Here is a 20504-nt window from a genome sequence, read left to right as displayed (position 1 = left end):
CTTAGTTGTATTTATTTGACCACATTAGAGCGAAAACATATCTAATAACTTTTTATTACAGATTGCTGATTGGATGGTATGTGTTATACCATAAGTAAACTTTAATAGGGGAAATGTACATTATGGAATGGTAATTTGTGAACTATTTAATGAGAAAATAAAAACTCTGGCATAATATTTATCGGTTGATGATTCTGTTCTATATGGTAGATTTACTAAAACTGGAGAGTGCGAAATCTGGTGCAGCTGTGTATGATAGCCAACCAGCTTCTAAGGGCTCTTTCACACGTCCGTTCCGTTCGTCCGTTTTTTGGACGTCCGTTAACGGACCGCAATGCTTCCCTATGGGTTAACGTCCTTTAGCGGATGAGCATCCGCTAACGTCCGTTAGCATCCGTCTGAGTTAAGTTCTGTTTTTTTGGACGGAAGAAAACCCTATTTTTCTTCCGCCAAAAAAACGGAACGGACGAAAAACGGATGATCCGTTTACCATCCGATCCGCTAACACCATGTGCGGCATTTGGTATGAATCCTGAGGGGGAAGTCCCCGCCGGATTTTAAATAAAAATCCGGCATGGGTTCCCCCCTCGGGAGCATACCAGGCCCTTAGGTCTGGTATGGGTTGTAAGGAGACCCCCCCTACGCCGAAAAAACGGCGTAGGGGGTCCCCCTACAATCCATACCAGACCCGTATCCAAAGCACGCTACCCGGCCGGCCAGGAAAGGAGTGGGGACGAGCGAGCGCCCCCCCCCTCCTGAGCCGTACCGGGCTGCATGCCCTCAACATGGGGGGGTTGGGTGCTCTGGGGCAGGGGGGGCGCACTGCGCCCCCCCCCCCCCCCACCCCAGAGCACCCTGTCCCCATGTTGATGAGGACAGGGCCCTTCCCGACAACCCTGGCCGTTGGTTGTCGGGGTATGCGGGCAGGAGGCTTATCGGAATCTGGGAGCCCCCTTTAATAAGGGGGCCCCCAGATACCGGCCCCCCACCCTAAGTGAATGGATATGGGGTACATCGTACCCCTACCCATTCACCTGGAGGCAAAAAGTTAAAGTTAATAAACACGACACAAGGGTTTTTAAAATAATTTATTAGTCTGCTCCGGAGGCCTCCCCTGTCTTCTTTATTAGCTCTTTCACCAGAGGGGGCTTCTTCTTTGACGTCTTCGGGTGGGGGCCGCTCTTCTTCGCCGCCGTCTGGTTCTCTTCCCCCGCCGGGGGGTGGGCGCTTTTATAAAAGCGACCCCCCCCGGCGGGTTTCCTCCGACGTCTTCGGCGGGGGGTGGTGTGCTTCTTCCGCTATCCGGGGGGGTCTTCTCCGCTATCCGGGGGGTCTTCTCCACTCTCCGGGGGCCTTCTTCTATGTTCGCCGCTCTCCGCTGTTGACTCGGCGCACCCCGGTTCTTTCTCCCGCTGTCCGGTGCCTTCTCCTTCAGTGCTGAACGTCTTCTTCTTCTTCTGTGCTGTGACGTCGTCTTCTTCTTCTTCTCTTCTCCCGATGTTGACACGTCGCCTCTTCTCGCTGCAATGACGGGTGCGCGGCTTGCATCTGACTTATATAGGCCTCACAGTCCCATCATGCTCCGGTACCTACCCACGTGGGTAGGTATCACATGGGTAGGTACGGAGAATGATGGGACTGTGAGGTCTATATAAGTAAGATGCAAGCCGCGCACCCGTCATTGCAGCGAGAAGAGGCGACGTGTCAACATCGGGAGAAGAGAAGAAGAAGAAGACGACGTCACAGCACAGAAGAAGAAGACGTTCAGCGCTGAAGGAGAAGGCACCGGAAAGCGGGAGGAAGAACCGGGTGCGACCCCCCCCCCCCCCCCGGCGGTGGAAGAGAACCAGACGGCGGCGAAGAAGAGCGGCCCCCACCCGAAGACGTCAAAGAAGAAGCCCCCCCTGGTGAAAGAGCTAATAAAGAAGACAGGGGGGGCCTCCGGAGCAGACTAATAAATTATTTTAAAAACCCTTGTGTCGTGTTTATTAACTTTAACTTTTTGCCTCCAGGTGAATGGGTAGGAGTACGATGTACCCCATATCCATTCACTTAGGGTGGGGGGCCGGTATCTGGGGGCCCCCCTTATCAAAGGGGCTCCCAGATTCCGATAAGCCTCCCGCCCGCATACTCCGACAACCAATGGCCAGGGTTGTCGGGAAGGGGCCCTGTCCTCATCAACATGGGGACAGGGTGCTCTGGAGTGCAGTGCGCCCCCCCCCCTGCCCCAGAGCACCCAACCCCCCCATGTTGAGGGCATGCAGCCCGGTACGGCTCAGGAGGGGGGGGGGGGCGCTCGCTCGTCCCCACTCCTTTCCTGGCCGGCCGGGTAGCGTGCTTTGGATACGGGTCTGGTATGGATTGTAGGGGGACCCCCTACGCCGAAAAAACGGCGTAGGGGGTCCCCCTACAATCCATACCAGACCTAAGGGCCCGGTATCCGTCTCCGAACAACCCATACCAGACCTAAGGGCCCGGTATGCTCCCAAGGGGGGAACCCATGCCGGATTTTTATTTAAAATCCGGCGGGAACCTCCCCCTCAGGATTCATAAAAAACGCCGCACACGTGTAGAATTGGCGGGAATCCAAGTCGGATCTCCCGTCGCTTCTATGACGTGCTTGCTGGAATGTGCTTTTACTATTCCAGCGAGTGCGAGATGTCGGCACCCTGTCGCCGAGAATCAGCGCGATGCCGTCGTGCTAAAAACACATTCTCGGCGACAGGCACTGTATGTAAAAAGCCCCCCCAAAAAAAAAAAACGGATGGAAAAACTGATGAAAAACTGACAAAAAACGGACGAAAAACTGATGGAAAAACGGATCAACTGATGAAAAAAAAACTGATCTAAAAAACTGAACTGACGTGTGAAAGAGCCTTTACTTAAATTTGATCAATTAAGCATTGACAATAAAACCTGGAAGCTGATTGGTGTCTATGCACAGCTGCACCAGATTTTGCACTCCCCAGTTTTAGTAAATCCACCCCAATGTTTCTTGCAATTCCCCATAGGCTTGCAGATGGCACTACTAAAATAAAGACACTAGTTACAGATTGTTACATTTTTGCAGCTTATATTGATTACTGTATGCAATGTGTACAGTTCCAGCTTTAGTAAATAAACCCCAATGTGTACTTAAAAGTGGGGTATGCCTGTAGTTTACTTTTTTCCTTCAAGCTATTTGGTAAGCGTGATTTGTAAATGGCCAGATAAGAATTTGTTATAGTTATTGATAAAAGTGCAATTTTTTATGTAATACAATTTTTTTTTTATGTCGTTTTCATATCTCTAACCTGCAAAAGCCTGTGAAAATGTACAATTTATTGCAGCTGTGTATGTCCATTCCTCTGCTTAGTACATCACAGCTGGGAAATCTTTAAGCTAGAGAAAATCTATCTGCAATGATGCAATACCAGCTTTAATTGCTCTGTATAAACTTAACTGTCAGTCAAAATAATGTACTGATTTTTACAGCCGCTTTGCTTTCAGAACAATATCTTTGCTTTTTTTGCCAAATGGGGAAACATAATTGGAGCCTATTTTAAAAATACTTTTACCTGGAATTCACACTTTTACCCAGGATTTTGACATTTTGTTTTCTAATTGGATTCAATTGTAAAAATTGGTAAACCGTGGATGAAAGCTGTGTGAGTCTTGGGAGAAAACATTTGTAAATAGACCCTAAAGTCTACTGTTGTTGACTTTTCATGTAGTAAATGCTAGTTGCCTGGCTGTCACGATGACCACCTTGCTTCTGTTTTTTGAATCACTATCCCAGAACAGATATGTGGGGTGCGCAAAAAAAAACTGTCAGTTTTGGTCGGAGCCGCTGTACTAACATTGCGAGGTTAGTCCAGCAATCTTCCCTGCTGTTGTGTTCTGATAGGCGGACCGCCCCCTGCTAGAACATCCTGAGCAGCGCACTCTTCCATTGGCTGAGAGCACTGATTGGTAGTCAGTTGGCTGCTGGTTTTTCAGCATGCACGTCCAACAGAAGCCGGGGAGAACACCCGACTTCTGTTGCACAGACCGACATACACACAGGCAAAATGTCAGCCATTTTTTTTTTGAACCAGCAAAGGTCTACCGACATTCTGCCCATGTATAGGGGCTTTAGACCTGAACTCCCGGAAAAGCAAATATTGTCTAAATAAAAGAGTAATGCGTATTCTTACTTGAATCTTGGCATGCTTTGTTCATTTCTTCCAGATCTCAGCATTAACCTAGTGTGAAGTTCTGCCACTGTGCAGGAGCTTCCTGTAATAAATACCAGTCAATGCTGCTTAATGCAGGGTGACTGGTCTTGTATTTCCCTCTTTCTGTACTTAGAAAACTACACAGGTGATCCCTCTCACAGCCCTTCTCTCTGCGCAGGTTATGTGTAGCACAGTGATGATGTCACCACTACAAGGTTATATCTGGGTTTGCAAAAACATTTGCTGCACATAATGAAGATTCTGTGGCTATTGATGAATACATTTCAATGAACGTTTTTGTGCTTGAAGTTCAAAGCAGACCTTGCCGTAATAATGTAAGGTCCACCTAAAATATTAGGGACTGCTAAAATTCCACCCTGGGGACACAGAGCTCCTAGAAGGGGGATTTCCTTTGCCAAGTCCAGAAAGACTGTTGCTTTACCAGAAGGAATGCAGTCAAGGATTTGTTCGCTTTTGTGGTGTGCATAGAGAAGGAAGTTGTCCTCATCGTTTTTCAAATCAAGTTGGGCATCCCATAATCCCTAAACCCTATCTAACTTAATTTCCCCAATAAAAATGTGTGTAGCCTGGCTGTACAGTAATAGGGGGACCCAAAATCCAGCAGCCCTCTAAGTCCTTGTACACACGATCAGTCCAAACTGATGAAAACGGACTGAGGTTCAGTTTCATCAGTCCAACCTACTGTGTGTATGCCCCATCGGACTTTTGTCCTTCAGACCAAAGTTTTAGAACTTGCTTTAAAATCGGACTGATGGACTGATGACCGATCGGTCAAAACCGATGGTTAGTACGCAAAAGCATCGGTTCCAAACCCGCGCATGCTCAGAATCAAGTCGACGCATGCTTGGAAGCATTGAACTTCGTTTTTTTCAGCACGTCGTGTGTTTTACGTCACCGCGTTGGACTCGATCGGATTTTGAATTGATGGTGTGTAGGCACATCAGACCATCAGTCTTCAGGCTTCAGTCCGTTTTCATCGGATGGACTGATCGTGTGTACAAGGCCTAAGGGGTAGACACATACACAAATAAATAACATACTTTTTTTTCTACTTTGACCAGTGTAAGTTTAAAAAATGAGTGTTACTGTAGATACAATGTATACATCCTATTCTGCAATTTACCCTCCTTAAAATTTCTAAAGTATGAATTTGGTACAAAGCATTTCAAAGTTATTTACAAATGAGAATGATTTTTTTCCAATTTTGCAGTTTTGCCGACCGCCTAACTGGGAATATTTTTGACGTTAAATACCAGGGGTTATTACTGTGGGGGCATCAGCGGTAAATCGCTGCTATTTTTTGCGGCGCTTTACCAACGTTTTAGTGGCGCCAGCGGCCGATGAAGGGGTTAATAGCGACTGTGTAGCGCCACCGCCGAAGTGCTTTTTAGGCGCTTTGGCAGGACTGCCCATTGATTTCAGTGGGCAGGGGTGCAAACGCCCCAAAGATGCTGCTTTTCAGGACTTTTTTTTAACGTCCTGCATGCTCACCGCTCTAGTGTGAAAGCACTCAGGCTTTCACACTGGAATGACAGAAGCGCTTTGCAGGCGCTATTTTTAGCGCTAAAACGCCTGTAAAGTGCCTCAGTGTGATGAAAGTGGCCTAAAGGTAAATGAGAGATCTGTTTTTTACCCCAGATCTCTCAATAAAGATGTCCTGTTATGCTTATGCCTATTACAAGGGATGTTTACATTAGAATGGAATAGAAATAAAAATGATCAAAATAAATAAATAAATAAAGGGACAGTTTAAAAAGAAAAAGAAAAATAAATACGATTTTTTTTTAAAGCACTGCACCCCTAATTCTAGTGCAAGACCTCCTCTGTAACTCTGAACAGTTAACCTGTGAAAATTTTTAAAGCGTTGCCTATGGAGATTTTTAAGTACCACAGTTTGTCGTTATTCCACGACTGTGTGCATGACATGTTAGATATCAATTTTTTTGGTGTAACATCATCTTTCACAAAAATTGGGGTAACTATTGTGTTTTATTTATTCTTATTTTTTTAATTCATTAAAGTGTATTTAAAAAAAAAAAGATTTGAAAAACTGCTGAATAACCGCTGCGCAAATGCAATGTGACCTCACATATTGCAATGATCGCCATTTTATTCTCTAGGGTCTTTGCTAAAAAAAAATATATATATATATATATATATATATATATATATATACATATATAATGTTTGGGGTTTTAACACATTTTCGAGCAAAAAATACAGATTTAAACTTGTAAACAAGAAGTTCCAGAAAAGGCCTGGTCAGCAAGTGGTTAATACAATGCAATCAAAATGAATAAAAGCAAAAAAAAAAAAGCAATAAAAAGTTAAAATGTTAAAGTATAACTAAAGGCAAAACATTTATTTTCTTTAGTTTTGGATAGAATGGCGAGGGATTAACACGTTTGTCAGTTTTTATTGCTGTCTATACCCAAGTTAAAGCGGAGTTCCACCCAAAAGTGGAACTTCTGCTTTAAGTACTCCTAGCCCCCTTTCACATTTGGCATGTATTTTTTTTTTTTTTTTTTTGGGGGGAGTGGGTACCTACTTTAGAGAGGGAATTCCTGTCCCACTTCTACGTTCAGTCTTCGGGCCACCTAGGCAACTCCTCCTCTTCCTCTAAGTGGCCCCTCCCTCTAAGCAATCTTCTGGGACACGTCACAGGTATGCTTTAGGCCGGGTTCACACATATGCAAATTGGATATGGGTTTCCCCACATCCAATTTGCATGACAGGAGAGTGTGACCGACTCTCAATGCAGCTGGTTTACACAGCTCTGTGGTGGCCATGGTCCGAATTGAAAAAGGCTCTGGTGCGTCTTTGGGTTCTGTTCAGGTGTGAATTCAGGCTAATATACTGACATGAATCACACTTGAACTGGTGTACATGAACGCACCAGACCCCAGGCACAAACCCGTGGCTGCACATGTGTGAACCCAGCCTGAAAGAACAAGGTGAAGTTAGAAGCTGATTGGCTACCATGCAGAGCTGCACCAGATTTTGCACTCTCCAGTTTTAGTAAATCAAGCCTTCTGAGCTCTTAATTGGGACAAGTACACACTATAGAGCAGTGGTTCCCAACTCCTGTCCTCAGGACCCACTAACAGGCCAGGTTTTAGGTATTACCTTGGGGAGATGCAGACTAGAATACTGCAATCACTGAGCAGCAAATGATATCACCTGTGATGTATTTCAGTTATCCTGAAAACCTGGCCTGTTAGTGGGTCCTGAGGACAGAATTTGAAAACCACTGCTAAAGAGGGATATTCCTTGGTAATATTTCATGTCTGGGGTTTACAACCACTTTATTAGGGTCTGGAGGTACATGTTGATATATAAAAAAAAAATCTGCAGGTTATTATAGTAAATTGCTCCCTGTAGTGCTCCAAACAAAATATATATTATATGTAGGAATAATAGAGAAAGAAGATCCTAAACAAAATTATCCTTATATACAATTTTTTTCATAGAAATAAATCAAAAACAAGTTTAGAACTTGATATTAGTTTGTGTAATTCAGTCACTTGTTGTTTCTCCATAAATCCAGAAGGTGGCAGCAATTAAATTGCTATAAAACAAGAACAAGCTGCTGCTAAGGCATGTATTCCTTTCCTTTTGCTAACTGTAGGACGGACAGAAACAACAAGAGAGTGATGCATGATGGTATTTTTTGGCTCTATCAAGTCGGTTTAATTAAAAACGAAAGCAATGATGAGTTCTTTTGAAGACTCCAAGCTCTGCTAGTTTCCTGGTCCATGTGTACCCTAACCTACATAGCTATCCCCTTCTGTACGCTGCTTTTCTACAGATGGATGCCATTAAAGCTTTAACGTTGATTTAAATAGAATATTTTGAAGTGATACCTGTGTTCCCTGTCACATAACGGTTGTATTACCGATGCATGTGTCTTATTGTACATGTGGAATAGCCAGAATGTATTATTCTTTAGAATTACCCAACCTAACAAAGCACAGCAGCAACAGCTGCAATACAATCCCCTGTGAGTTGATTTAAATTTTTAATATTGTTTTGTAATGCTTTCTAGCACAGGCCCAAAGAAAGGGGAATCTGCTTCACTCCTTACTTACTAAAACTGAAGAGTGCAAAATCTGATACAGCTCTGCATGGTAGCCAATCAGCTTCTAACTTTAGCTTGGTCAATTAAAGGGGTTGTAAAGACAAAAATATTTTCCTCTTAAATTAAAGTCTGACAGTAGCTGATAAAGTAAAAAGTAATGTTTTGCATTCTAACTAGTTTAATACCTGTTGAAATCGAGATGTTTTATTCACCTCCGTCACTCCTGAATCGTTATTCTCACTGACTTCCTGGTTTGCGGTGCGCATTCATTCTTGCTACATCACGGCCTAATGGGAACTACAGTTCCCATTAGGCTTAGCCTCCATGCCTGTGAAGGATACGAGAGCATCTTCACACAGGGCTGTAGTCATAGGGAGAGGGTGAGCACATTCTGCTTTCCACCATGCAAAACGGCTCAGATGCTGGTGGAAAGCAAGAAGAGGAGAGACAGGAAATAGCATTTTCAAACCTGGATTACTGTATTTTGGAGGTGAAAAGGAAAAACGAGGTAAGTGATATTTAAATGCTCTAGCTTACATCAATTGATCTAATAAAAAACAAACCTTTAGTGTTCCTTTAAGCTTTGATAAAAAATCCTGGAAGCTGATTATTTCTATGCAGAGCTGCACCAGACTTTGCACTCTCCAGTTTTAGTAAAACATCCACTATATAAAATGCATTTTGAACACTTCACTATTTTTCTAGGTATATATATTTCTAAAGGTGCTATTGACAAAAAAATGATCACCACATGTCGGTAACAACCCCTGCAATCCATACATACAAAGAAACCAAAACAAATAAGCTCAGAAATTAAGTTCTGTGTAATAAAATAGAAGAACACAGGGAAAAAGTATTGAACACGCTAACTGAAATTTTATTCAATACTTTGTGCAAAATCCTTTGTTAGTAATGACAGCTTGAAGATGCCTCCTGTATGGAGAAACTAGTCACATGCATTGTTCAGGTGTGATTTTGGTCCATTCCTCCTCACAGTCTTCAACTCTTGAAGTTCCGTGGGCCTCTTCTATGAACTCTCATCTTTAGTTCTTTCCATAGATTTTCTATTGGATTTAAGTCAGGTGATTGGCTGGACCATTCTAGCAGCTTTATTTTCTTTTTTTGAAACCAATTGTGTTTCCTTGGCTTTGTGTTGGGGATCATTGTCTTGCTGAAATGTCCTCCCTCATTTCATCCTCATCATCCTGGTAGATGGCAGCAGATTTTTATCAAGAATGTCTTGGTACATTTTTCAATTTATTCTTCCTTCCATGATACAATGTTTGCCAGTACCGTATGCTGAAAAACAGCCCCACACCATCATGTTCCCACCTCCAAACTTCATTGTTGGTATGGTGTTTTAACCACTTCCCTACCACTGGACGTCATATGACGTCCTGGACTTTGAGTGGGGATATCTGAAAGATGCCTGCAGCTACAGGCATCATTCAGATATCCATCTCTTCAGCCGGCGATCCTGTGCACCATAAGAATGATCATAGCGGCAGTTTCACTGCTTGATCGTTCTTATAGGCGACAGGAGGGGACGTCCCCCCCTCCCGCCGCCATCCGGTGCTTCTCCGGGCTCTCCCGTGCCATTGGAGAAACGATCTGCCGGTGCCGGATGGGAGGCATAGAGATGATTGGTGACCAGATGGTCACCAGTCATCTCTATGATCGTCGGAGGCCCAGGCGCGATGTTATGACATCACACCCGGGTACTGGAATGTAAACAAAGCCGCAATCGCGGATGAAAGCATGAGATCCGTGAATTTTTTTTCACGATCTCCTGCTTTCCAGCCTGGAAGAGAGATGTGGGGTCTTATTGACCCTGCATCTCTCCATAAAGTGTACCTGTCACGAACCATTCCTATTACAACGGATGTTAACATTCCTTGTAATAGAAATAAAAGTGATCAAAAAAATAAATAAAAAAAAAAGTGTAAAAATAAATTAAGTAAAATAAAAAATAAAATATATATATATATATATATATATTTTTTAAATGCCCCTATCCCCGGTAGCTCGCGCTCAGAAGCGAACACACACATAAGTCCTGCCCACATATTTAAACGCTGTTCAAACCACACATGTGAGGTATCACCGTGTGCGTTAGCGCGCCATCAACAATTCTAGCACTAGACCTCCTCTGTAACTCTAAACTGGTAACCTGTAAAAAAAAAAAAGCGACGCCTATGGAGATTTTTAAGTACTGAAGTTTGGCGCTATTCCATGAGTGTGCACAATTTTAAAGCGTGATATGTTAGGTATCTGTTTACTCGGCGTAGCTTCATCTTTCACATTATACAAAAAAATTGGGCTAACTTTACTGTTTTGTTATTTTTTAATTCATGAAACAGTTTTTTTTCCCCAAAATAGGCGTTTGAAAAATTATTGCGCAAATACCGTGCAAGATAAAAAGTTGCAATGACTGCCATTTTATCCCTAGGGTGCCTGCTAAAAAAACATATATAGTGTTTGGGGGTTCTGAGTAATTTTCTAGCAGAAAATTATGATTTTTGCATGTAGGAGAGAAGTGCCAAAATAGGCCCGGTATGAAAGTGGTTAAGGGATAATATGCAGTGCCATCTCACCTCCAAACATGGTGTCTATTATGGCATTCAAAGAGTTCAATTTTGGTTTATCTGACCAGACTATATTCTCCCAGTATTTCACAGGTTTGTCTAAATATTGGGCAGGATTTTTTATTTATATAAACTTTATTTGATTTTCATTAAAAAATGTATACATACATAATCACATATATTAAATGTACATTCAACCCATATCCCTTTTAATCCCTCCCCCTCCTATCCCCCCTTCTCCTTACTCGCATCCCTTTTCTTCCATTATTGTGCCTCCTCCTCTTCTTCCTGACCCTCCACCTCTTGGCCTACCCCATTTACCTATTCTGCCCATATCTCTGCATATTTCCTAGTTTCTTTAAATTCTATCAGTTTTTCCCAAATGCGCAGTGTCATTTGATCTATAAACCCAGTATGTATTATGACATCCAAAGAGTTAAATTTTGGTCTCATCTGACAGGACTATATTCTCCCAATATTCCACAGGTTTGTCTAAATATTGTGCAGCAAATTTTAAACGAGCTTCAACATGCTTTTTCTTCAGCAATAGAGTCTTGCGTGGTGAGCATGCATACAGGCTATAGTGGTTGAGTGCGTTACTTATGTTTTCTTTGAAACAATTGTACCTGCTAATTCCAGATCTTTATGAAGCTTTCCAAGTGGGGATTGGCTCTTAGAGAACTCTTCTGATAATTATTTTCGCTCTGTCAGAAATATTGCAAGGAACACCTGGTTGTGGCTGGTTTATGGTGAAATTATATTCTTTCCACTTTCGGATTATGGCCCCAACAGTGCTCACTGGAACATTCAGAAGTTTAGACATTGTTCTGTAACCAATGCCATCAGTATGTTTTGCAACAATAAAGTTGCGAAGGTCTTGAGAGAGCTCTTTGCTTTTAACCCATTATTTGATGTTTCTTTTGTGCCACCTTGGTAATAAGACACTTTTTCTTTTTCATACGTCATGGGACACAGAGTCAGGCTAATATTCATTACCTGCTGGGCTATACTCCATCATCAGGTGAATGGACACTGGTAGACCAAGGTCTTTAGACAGGAAGTAATCCCCTATATTACCCCTCCCATACAGGAAGTAACTTAAGTTTTTTACCAGTGTCTACAAGGTGGATGGCATGTTTGTTTGAACTCTCTGAGCTCCAGGTCTCTATTCTCACAAACAGTTCCAAAAATGAATCAAGGGATTGACCGATCGGATCCAATTGACACAGGCTTTATAGCTTAGATAAATGGTACCTGAGCCTCGCAAAGAAGACTCAAGATCCTGCAAGATTTTGCCTGTAATGTGGCCTCCGGGCGCTGGACCCTACAAAGTAGAATCCTGGACACTACAGCTCTAAGGCATTCTTGCAAGGGAGTGGACCCTAAACATGAAACGGGCACCCAGTCCTTGAAGGTCCTCAAGTGACAGGAACCCGCCATGATGTGTGAAGATTGGGCTCTTAGTTTCTAAGCTGCCCTGCGCCTGGACAGGTAAGTCAAACCCCGTTTTATATATACCCGGGTACTGGAATGTAAACAAAGCCGCAATCGCGGATGAAAGCATGAGATCCGTGAATTTTTTTTCACGATCTCCTGCTTTCCAGCCTGGAAGAGAGATGTGGGGTCTTATTGACCCTGCATCTCTCCATAAAGTGTACCTGTCACGAACCATTCCTATTACAACGGATGTTAACATTCCTTGTAATAGAAATAAAAGTGATCAAAAAAATAAATAAAAAAAAAAGTGTAAAAATAAATTAAGTAAAATAAAAAATAAAATATATATATATATATATATATTTTTTAAATGCCCCTATCCCCGGTAGCTCGCGCTCAGAAGCGAACACACACATAAGTCCTGCCCACATATTTAAACGCTGTTCAAACCACACATGTGAGGTATCACCGTGTGCGTTAGCGCGCCATCAACAATTCTAGCACTAGACCTCCTCTGTAACTCTAAACTGGTAACCTGTAAAAAAAAAAAAGCGACGCCTATGGAGATTTTTAAGTACTGAAGTTTGGCGCTATTCCATGAGTGTGCACAATTTTAAAGCGTGATATGTTAGGTATCTGTTTACTCGGCGTAGCTTCATCTTTCACATTATACAAAAAAATTGGGCTAACTTTACTGTTTTGTTATTTTTTAATTCATGAAACAGTTTTTTTTCCCCAAAATAGGCGTTTGAAAAATTATTGCGCAAATACCGTGCAAGATAAAAAGTTGCAATGACTGCCATTTTATCCCTAGGGTGCCTGCTAAAAAAACATATATAGTGTTTGGGGGTTCTGAGTAATTTTCTAGCAGAAAATTATGATTTTTGCATGTAGGAGAGAAGTGCCAAAATAGGCCCGGTATGAAAGTGGTTAAGGGATAATATGCAGTGCCATCTCACCTCCAAACATGGTGTCTATTATGGCATTCAAAGAGTTCAATTTTGGTTTATCTGACCAGACTATATTCTCCCAGTATTTCACAGGTTTGTCTAAATATTGGGCAGGATTTTTTATTTATATAAACTTTATTTGATTTTCATTAAAAAATGTATACATACATAATCACATATATTAAATGTACATTCAACCCATATCCCTTTTAATCCCTCCCCCTCCTATCCCCCCTTCTCCTTACTCGCATCCCTTTTCTTCCATTATTGTGCCTCCTCCTCTTCTTCCTGACCCTCCACCTCTTGGCCTACCCCATTTACCTATTCTGCCCATATCTCTGCATATTTCCTAGTTTCTTTAAATTCTATCAGTTTTTCCCAAATGCGCAGTGTCATTTGATCTATAAACCCAGTATGTATTATGACATCCAAAGAGTTAAATTTTGGTCTCATCTGACAGGACTATATTCTCCCAATATTCCACAGGTTTGTCTAAATATTGTGCAGCAAATTTTAAACGAGCTTCAACATGCTTTTTCTTCAGCAATAGAGTCTTGCGTGGTGAGCATGCATACAGGCTATAGTGGTTGAGTGCGTTACTTATGTTTTCTTTGAAACAATTGTACCTGCTAATTCCAGATCTTTATGAAGCTTTCCAAGTGGGGATTGGCTCTTAGAGAACTCTTCTGATAATTATTTTCGCTCTGTCAGAAATATTGCAAGGAACACCTGGTTGTGGCTGGTTTATGGTGAAATTATATTCTTTCCACTTTCGGATTATGGCCCCAACAGTGCTCACTGGAACATTCAGAAGTTTAGACATTGTTCTGTAACCAATGCCATCAGTATGTTTTGCAACAATAAAGTTGCGAAGGTCTTGAGAGAGCTCTTTGCTTTTAACCCATTATTTGATGTTTCTTTTGTGCCACCTTGGTAATAAGACACTTTTTCTTTTTCATACGTCATGGGACACAGAGTCAGGCTAATATTCATTACCTGCTGGGCTATACTCCATCATCAGGTGAATGGACACTGGTAGACCAAGGTCTTTAGACAGGAAGTAATCCCCTATATTACCCCTCCCATACAGGAAGTAACTTAAGTTTTTTACCAGTGTCTACAAGGTGGATGGCATGTTTGTTTGAACTCTCTGAGCTCCAGGTCTCTATTCTCACAAACAGTTCCAAAAATGAATCAAGGGATTGACCGATCGGATCCAATTGACACAGGCTTTATAGCTTAGATAAATGGTACCTGAGCCTCGCAAAGAAGACTCAAGATCCTGCAAGATTTTGCCTGTAATGTGGCCTCCGGGCGCTGGACCCTACAAAGTAGAATCCTGGACACTACAGCTCTAAGGCATTCTTGCAAGGGAGTGGACCCTAAACATGAAACGGGCACCCAGTCCTTGAAGGTCCTCAAGTGACAGGAACCCGCCATGATGTGTGAAGATTGGGCTCTTAGTTTCTAAGCTGCCCTGCGCCTGGACAGGTAAGTCAAACCCCGTTTTATATATACCCTTTACACTAAGGATGAACTGTCCTCAGCCCTAGCCGGCTTAGAGCACAGGATTGCTGGCATGATTGCCTCCATCCCGCAGGGTGGCAAGAAGCGTGACAGAATCCCCTCCCTGGAGTCTCCTAGTTTGGTGCAGGAATGGGCTGTGAATGGGGAAGAGCTAAAAGCTCAGGATTCTGTGGATGGCCTGGCAGATGGGTCTGCTTCCGAGCAATCTGGACAAGAAGATATCCAGCCAGTATATCTGCCTCTCAATCACAGAGGCTCTTGATCTTGACTCTTACCGAAATGGTTCGCTCTGCCTTTAAGTTGCCTCTTACAGAGGTCATTGAGCCTCCCTGGTCCTCTTCAGGATCCCTGAGTCCTATTCAGGCCACACAGGCTTCCCCCCTACACCCCCTGTTGGAAGAGGCTGTGTATTCTGATTGAGAACATCCTGACAGGATTTGTGTTCCTCCTAAGAGGTTTTCCCTTTTGTATCCCATGGATGAAAAGTTCACTAAGAAGAGGAGCATGCCAGATTTCCAGCCTGAGATCCTGAATGACCTCTCTGATCGCGAAAGGGAGACTTTGGTTTAGCCATTTATGGCCTTGGAGGTCCGGAGGGCCATCCAGTCCTTTCCTCCTGGCAAAGCGCCTCGGCCGGACGGACTGCCGATGGACTTTTATAGTGCACATATGGGCCTTCTGGCACCCCTGTTGGCACAACTGTATACCACATGTCTGGCAGATTGAAATCTACCTGCATCTATGTATCATGCCTATCTAACACTGATCTATAAGGCCCCTAGGGACCCTGCTTCCTGTGCCTCCTACCAGCCCATAGCATTACTCAACACTGACTTTAAAATTTTAACTAAGCTCCTGGTCCTTCGGTTATATCCCCTGCTGCCCTCAGTGATAGACCCAGACCAGACAGGTTTCATGCCCCGTAGGTCCACGGATGTGAATCTCAGGAGGCTATACACTAACATACATGCTTAACACCTTAATGTGGGTTCACGGGCGGTGGCCTCTTTAGATGTGGAAAAGGCTTTTGATACGGTTGAATGGCCCATTTTGTGGGAAACGATGTGCAGGATGGGCTTTCCTTTGCTTTTTATCAAATGGCTTCAGGTGATTTACAGATCCCCCACTTCCTCGGTACACCTGGGTGGCAGATTATCTGCTCCCTTCAGACTCTTCAGGGGAACTAGGCAGGGCTGCCCTCTTTCTCCAGCCTTGTTTGCCCTCACTATTGAACCGGTGGCGGAAGCACTCTGCATGTCATAGCACATCAAAGGTCTCTGTATAGGGCTGCTGGAGGAGAGGAATAGGCCTGTACGCAGATGACATGTTGCTCTTCCTTAACGATGCTGGCCCATCGCTGCAGGGGGCAATAACGTTCTACACACGTTTTAAGAGGTCACCGGACTTAGAGTTAACTGGTCCAAGACCCTCTTGTTCTCAATTGATCAAGCGGCCAAATTAACCTCCCCTCCTGACAACCCCCTTCGTTGGGTAGACTCTTGCAAATACTTGGGGGTACACATCTCCATCTCGGCCTCAGATTTCATTACACTGAATCTTGCCCCGGTACTTCTAGAAGCCCTATCGAAACTTAAATCATGGAGTAACCTGCCCCTGTCAGTCTGGGGGCGAGTTAACCTTATTAAAATGAAGATTGTTCCCAAGCTTACCTACCTCTTCTGCCATTCCCCACAATGGGTGCCCAAATCTTTTTTTAAGAAATTGAACCAGATTTTCTCCTCTTTCATTTGGTGTCCCTCGCCACCCAGGTACCAGGTAACAACACTAATGAGGCCACGAACGCAGGGTGGCATGGCATTTCCGGACTGCTACAAGTACTACCTGTCCTCACAATTGGTAACTGCGGCATGGTGGCTCCAGCCGCACAGGACGAATTCATCCACGGTGCTGGAAGCTACAGTGGTTGGTTCGCTGGAAGCTCTCCAACTTTTACTCTACCGGGGCCCTCGGGCTCCATATCCGCTGACCCCCTCCATGCTTACCACCCTGCGGGCATGGCGAGCTGGCCTGGCCATTGAAGGATGTAAAAAGTCAGAGATTTCCCCAAATTCTCCAATTTGACCAAACCCCAGCTTGCCGCACATTTACAAAATTTTGGACCCTTACACATGAACAAAATATGGTATCAAGCTCATGCCCCACATAGTGTCGCAAAACTCCCTACTTTCCTTCTCCCATCTATCCTCCCTTTATAACCTCCCTAACCACTACCTCTTTAGATATCACCAACTGTCCCATGCATTTGCGGCACAGTTCCCGAGTTCCTCCTGCATCGTGGCCCAGTCGAAGCTGGAGAGAACACTCAGATTTAGCTGTGATGAAAAACCCAGCTCGCATTTATATTCATATTTGGTCTTTGTGTTTCTCCTGCCCCTTGACAAACTCTGGACTAGCTGGCAGAGCGACATTCCCACTTTAAATAATGATGACTGGGATGATGTCTGGGACTTTCCGTTTAGTTCCCTGGTTTCCATTCGCGACAGATTGGTGCAATTTAAAATTGTTCATAGGGCCTATATTACCCCTCATAGACTCCACAAGATGAACCCTGCGCATTCTCCGGAGTGTTGGAGATGTGGCACCTCCCCAGGCGACTTTTCCCATATTTTCTGACAGTGCCCTGGAGTTCAACAATACTGGGGGACGGTGCTAGAACTGATTAACAATGTTGCCTGGGTCACTGTACCGTTGGCAATTGAGGTGTGCCTCCTGGGACTCATTGAAACAGTTGTCCTGACCTCTGCAAAACACACAATGGTCAGCCTGCTGCTCTTTTATGCACGAAAAAACAATGGAGAAAAACCTGCTCCCCTACACTCGTGCAATGGAAACATTTAGTAAACAACAGCCTTCCGCTATATTAAGATACGTATACAAATAGAGGCTGCCCACTGAAGTATGACAAGGTATGGCACACATGGCTGGATGAACCTGAAACAGCCTAATGAGTTGGGGTGCATGGAGACACCATGTCGGGGGTTTGCTCCTGTTGTGCTCCTGAAAACCCTGCAGTTTATTCATCCTTTGGGTTGTTCCAGCTAGGGCTCCATGTGTATGTCTTTCGGGTGATATTTGGGCAAGAATTGGTGTACCCTGGTTCTGTCGTTTTTGTCACACTTATGTTTGCATTGCAAAATGTACTGTTTTCAACCTTCTCTCCATGATATACTGTAAACATAAGGTATGTGTGTTCTGTATGTTCATAAAACTTTAATAAAAAACAACTTAAAAAAAAAAAAGAAGTGGAGCATGCCAGCCATGGATGCAGCAGTCTCTTCTTTAACCACTTCCCACCCGGCCACTGTATATATATATATATACGGTCGGGTGGGCGCTCTCTCCTTCTGAGTGGACGTTCAGGAGTGTCCCTCAGAAGGAGGGGAATTGAGCGTGTGTGCCCGCTCAGAGGCGCGATCCCAATGCGCTTGTGTCACCCAGACTGCGCATCTCAGATTGGCAGGTGGGTTCTGTTATTGGCTATCAGGGATCGTACTTACCGAGGCCAAGATGCTGCGGACGGCTCACCTTTGCTGACCGCCCTCTGGTGGTGGGAACAGAGGGGGGAAATGCCAGGAGGCACCGGTACCGGAAGCGGAGTAACTGGGTTGAAGTGCAGGTATAGGTGGACACAGGAAGCCACGGGTGACACCTGGTGGACAGGTGAGAGGTCCGGGTACACAGGATACTCAAGCAGGAAGTAGCAGAGGACAAGTCCAAAAGGCAAGCCGGGGTCAAGGGCTTGAGAGACAAGCAAAGTCCAAAGGTTCAAGCCGGGTCAGGGGTTGGAGAGAGCAGCAATCCGAGGTGAAGCAATAGGTCAGGTATCCAATCAGGTCAGGGTCAGGCAATCCGGGCAATCCGGGTCAAAAGGCAAGGTAAAGCAATGGAACACGTACAAGAGCTGACGACAAACCAGCAACCTGTCATGTGTCAGAGGCAGGTTTAAATAGGGTGGTCAAGTCTCTGATTGGCTCTGAAGGAGCCACGTGCGCGTGTGCCCGTGCACGTTCCCGTGCGCGCGTCCACGCACCCATCGCGCCGCCGGACCGCGCACGCGCGCGCGCTGCATAGGTACACGCGATATCACCGTTCTTCTGCGCATGTGCGCGAATCCGTGGCTGACAGAACTGGTGCCCTGACATTGGCCCTCCTGATCACATGACAGCTGTATCCAATCACAGCCGTCATGTGATGTAAATACCTAGGTGATCGTCTCTCCTCTCCTCACACAGAAGTTGTCGGTGAGGAGAGGAGAGCGGATCGCTGCAGCCGGCTGGTGATCAGTGAGTATGAGCTGTTTTTTACAGCTTTTTACACACTGATCACCAGCCTAGTGTAAACACACAATGTAAAACACACAATGTCCCCACACAGTAAAAACACCTGTCTCTCACATATGTAACAGTAAAATCACATGTCCAATGATCATCTGCACACATATGTCCGTGATCACCTGCGCACATCTGAAGGAGATGAACTACATACTAGCCTGGCCAGAGGGACATGTGCCAATTATATCAGCAGTCCCTATCCCAGGAATAGGGAACTGGAAGGCAGATTATCTCAGCTGCCAGCAGATCTGCCAGGGGGAATGGTCCCTACCCCAGAGGTGTTCCAAGAAATTTGAAAATGTTGGGGGTGGCCAGAGGTCGACCTACAGGCATCCAGGTTCAACAACAAGCTACAGCAGTTTGTGTCCCAAACAAAGGATCCTCTGGCAATCGGAGCAGATGCTCTGATAATTCCATGGTTTATGCTTTCCCTTAGATCCCCCTCCTTCCACTTTTGTTGCCCAGGATTCAGAAAGAAGAAGTTTCAGTCATTCTGGTGGCACCAGCCTGGCCCAGAAGGTCTTGGTTCCCAGAGATTGTGAGACTAACAATGGACAGGCCATGGACGCTTTTACAGCGCCCCGATCTACTGTCTCAAGGTCCTATATTACACCCTAATTTACAGTCTCTAAATTCAACAGCATGGCTACTGAAGCCAGGGTGTTAAAGGACCACGGCATCTTGGGACCAGTAGTGTCTACCCTAGTAAATGCTAGAAAAACTGTCACTAGGAAGATCTATCATAAGGTCTGGAAGACTTATATTGCTTGATGTGAAGCCAAAAAATGGCATCCTTAGAAATACGTGATTGTGAGAATTCTCTCTTTTCTACAGTCAGCTGTAGAAATCAAATTGGCTTTGAGTACAGTCAGAGATCAAATTTAGGCCCTATCAGTATTCTTCCAAAGGTCGTTGGCCTCCCATTCACTGATCCAAACCTGTATGCAAGGGGCAACTCGCTTGCTTCCCCCCATTAGTTTACCTATGTGTCTTTGGGACTTGAACCTGGTTTTGTCTATGTTACAGAAACAACCATTTGAACCTATTAAGGAAATTCCATTAGACTTGCTGTCACACAATCTTGCCTTCCTAATGGCAATCCCCTCGGCTAGGAGGGTGTCAGAGTTGGTGGCCCTGTCATGCAGGTTACCGTATTTAATCCTTCACCACGACAGGGTCATGTTACGACCTGTTCCATTTTTTTTGCCAAAAATGGTGTCAGCCTTTCATTTAACTGCTTGCCGACTGCCCACCATCATATTACGGCGGCAAGTCGGCTCCCCTGCGCGAGAGCCCGTCGTATAATGTCGGCTCTCGCGCAGGCCACTAGGGGTGCGCACGCGCCGCCAGAGGCACTC

General features: G+C 44.5%; 1 protein-coding gene across 1 annotated transcript in view; it reads left to right on the top strand.

Moving 5' to 3' along the window:
• The window catches only part of CFAP47 (cilia and flagella associated protein 47), a 610902-nt gene that overhangs the window by 10040 nt on the left and 580358 nt on the right, over window positions 1-20504 (top strand). The gene's annotated exons all lie outside the window — the stretch shown is intronic.

Source organism: Rana temporaria, chromosome 2, assembly GCF_905171775.1.
Source record: "Rana temporaria chromosome 2, aRanTem1.1, whole genome shotgun sequence".
Lineage (NCBI taxonomy): Eukaryota > Metazoa > Chordata > Amphibia > Anura > Ranidae > Rana > Rana temporaria.
Note: the sequence above shows the minus strand (reverse complement) of the source record. Positions and strands in the feature narration are given on the sequence as shown.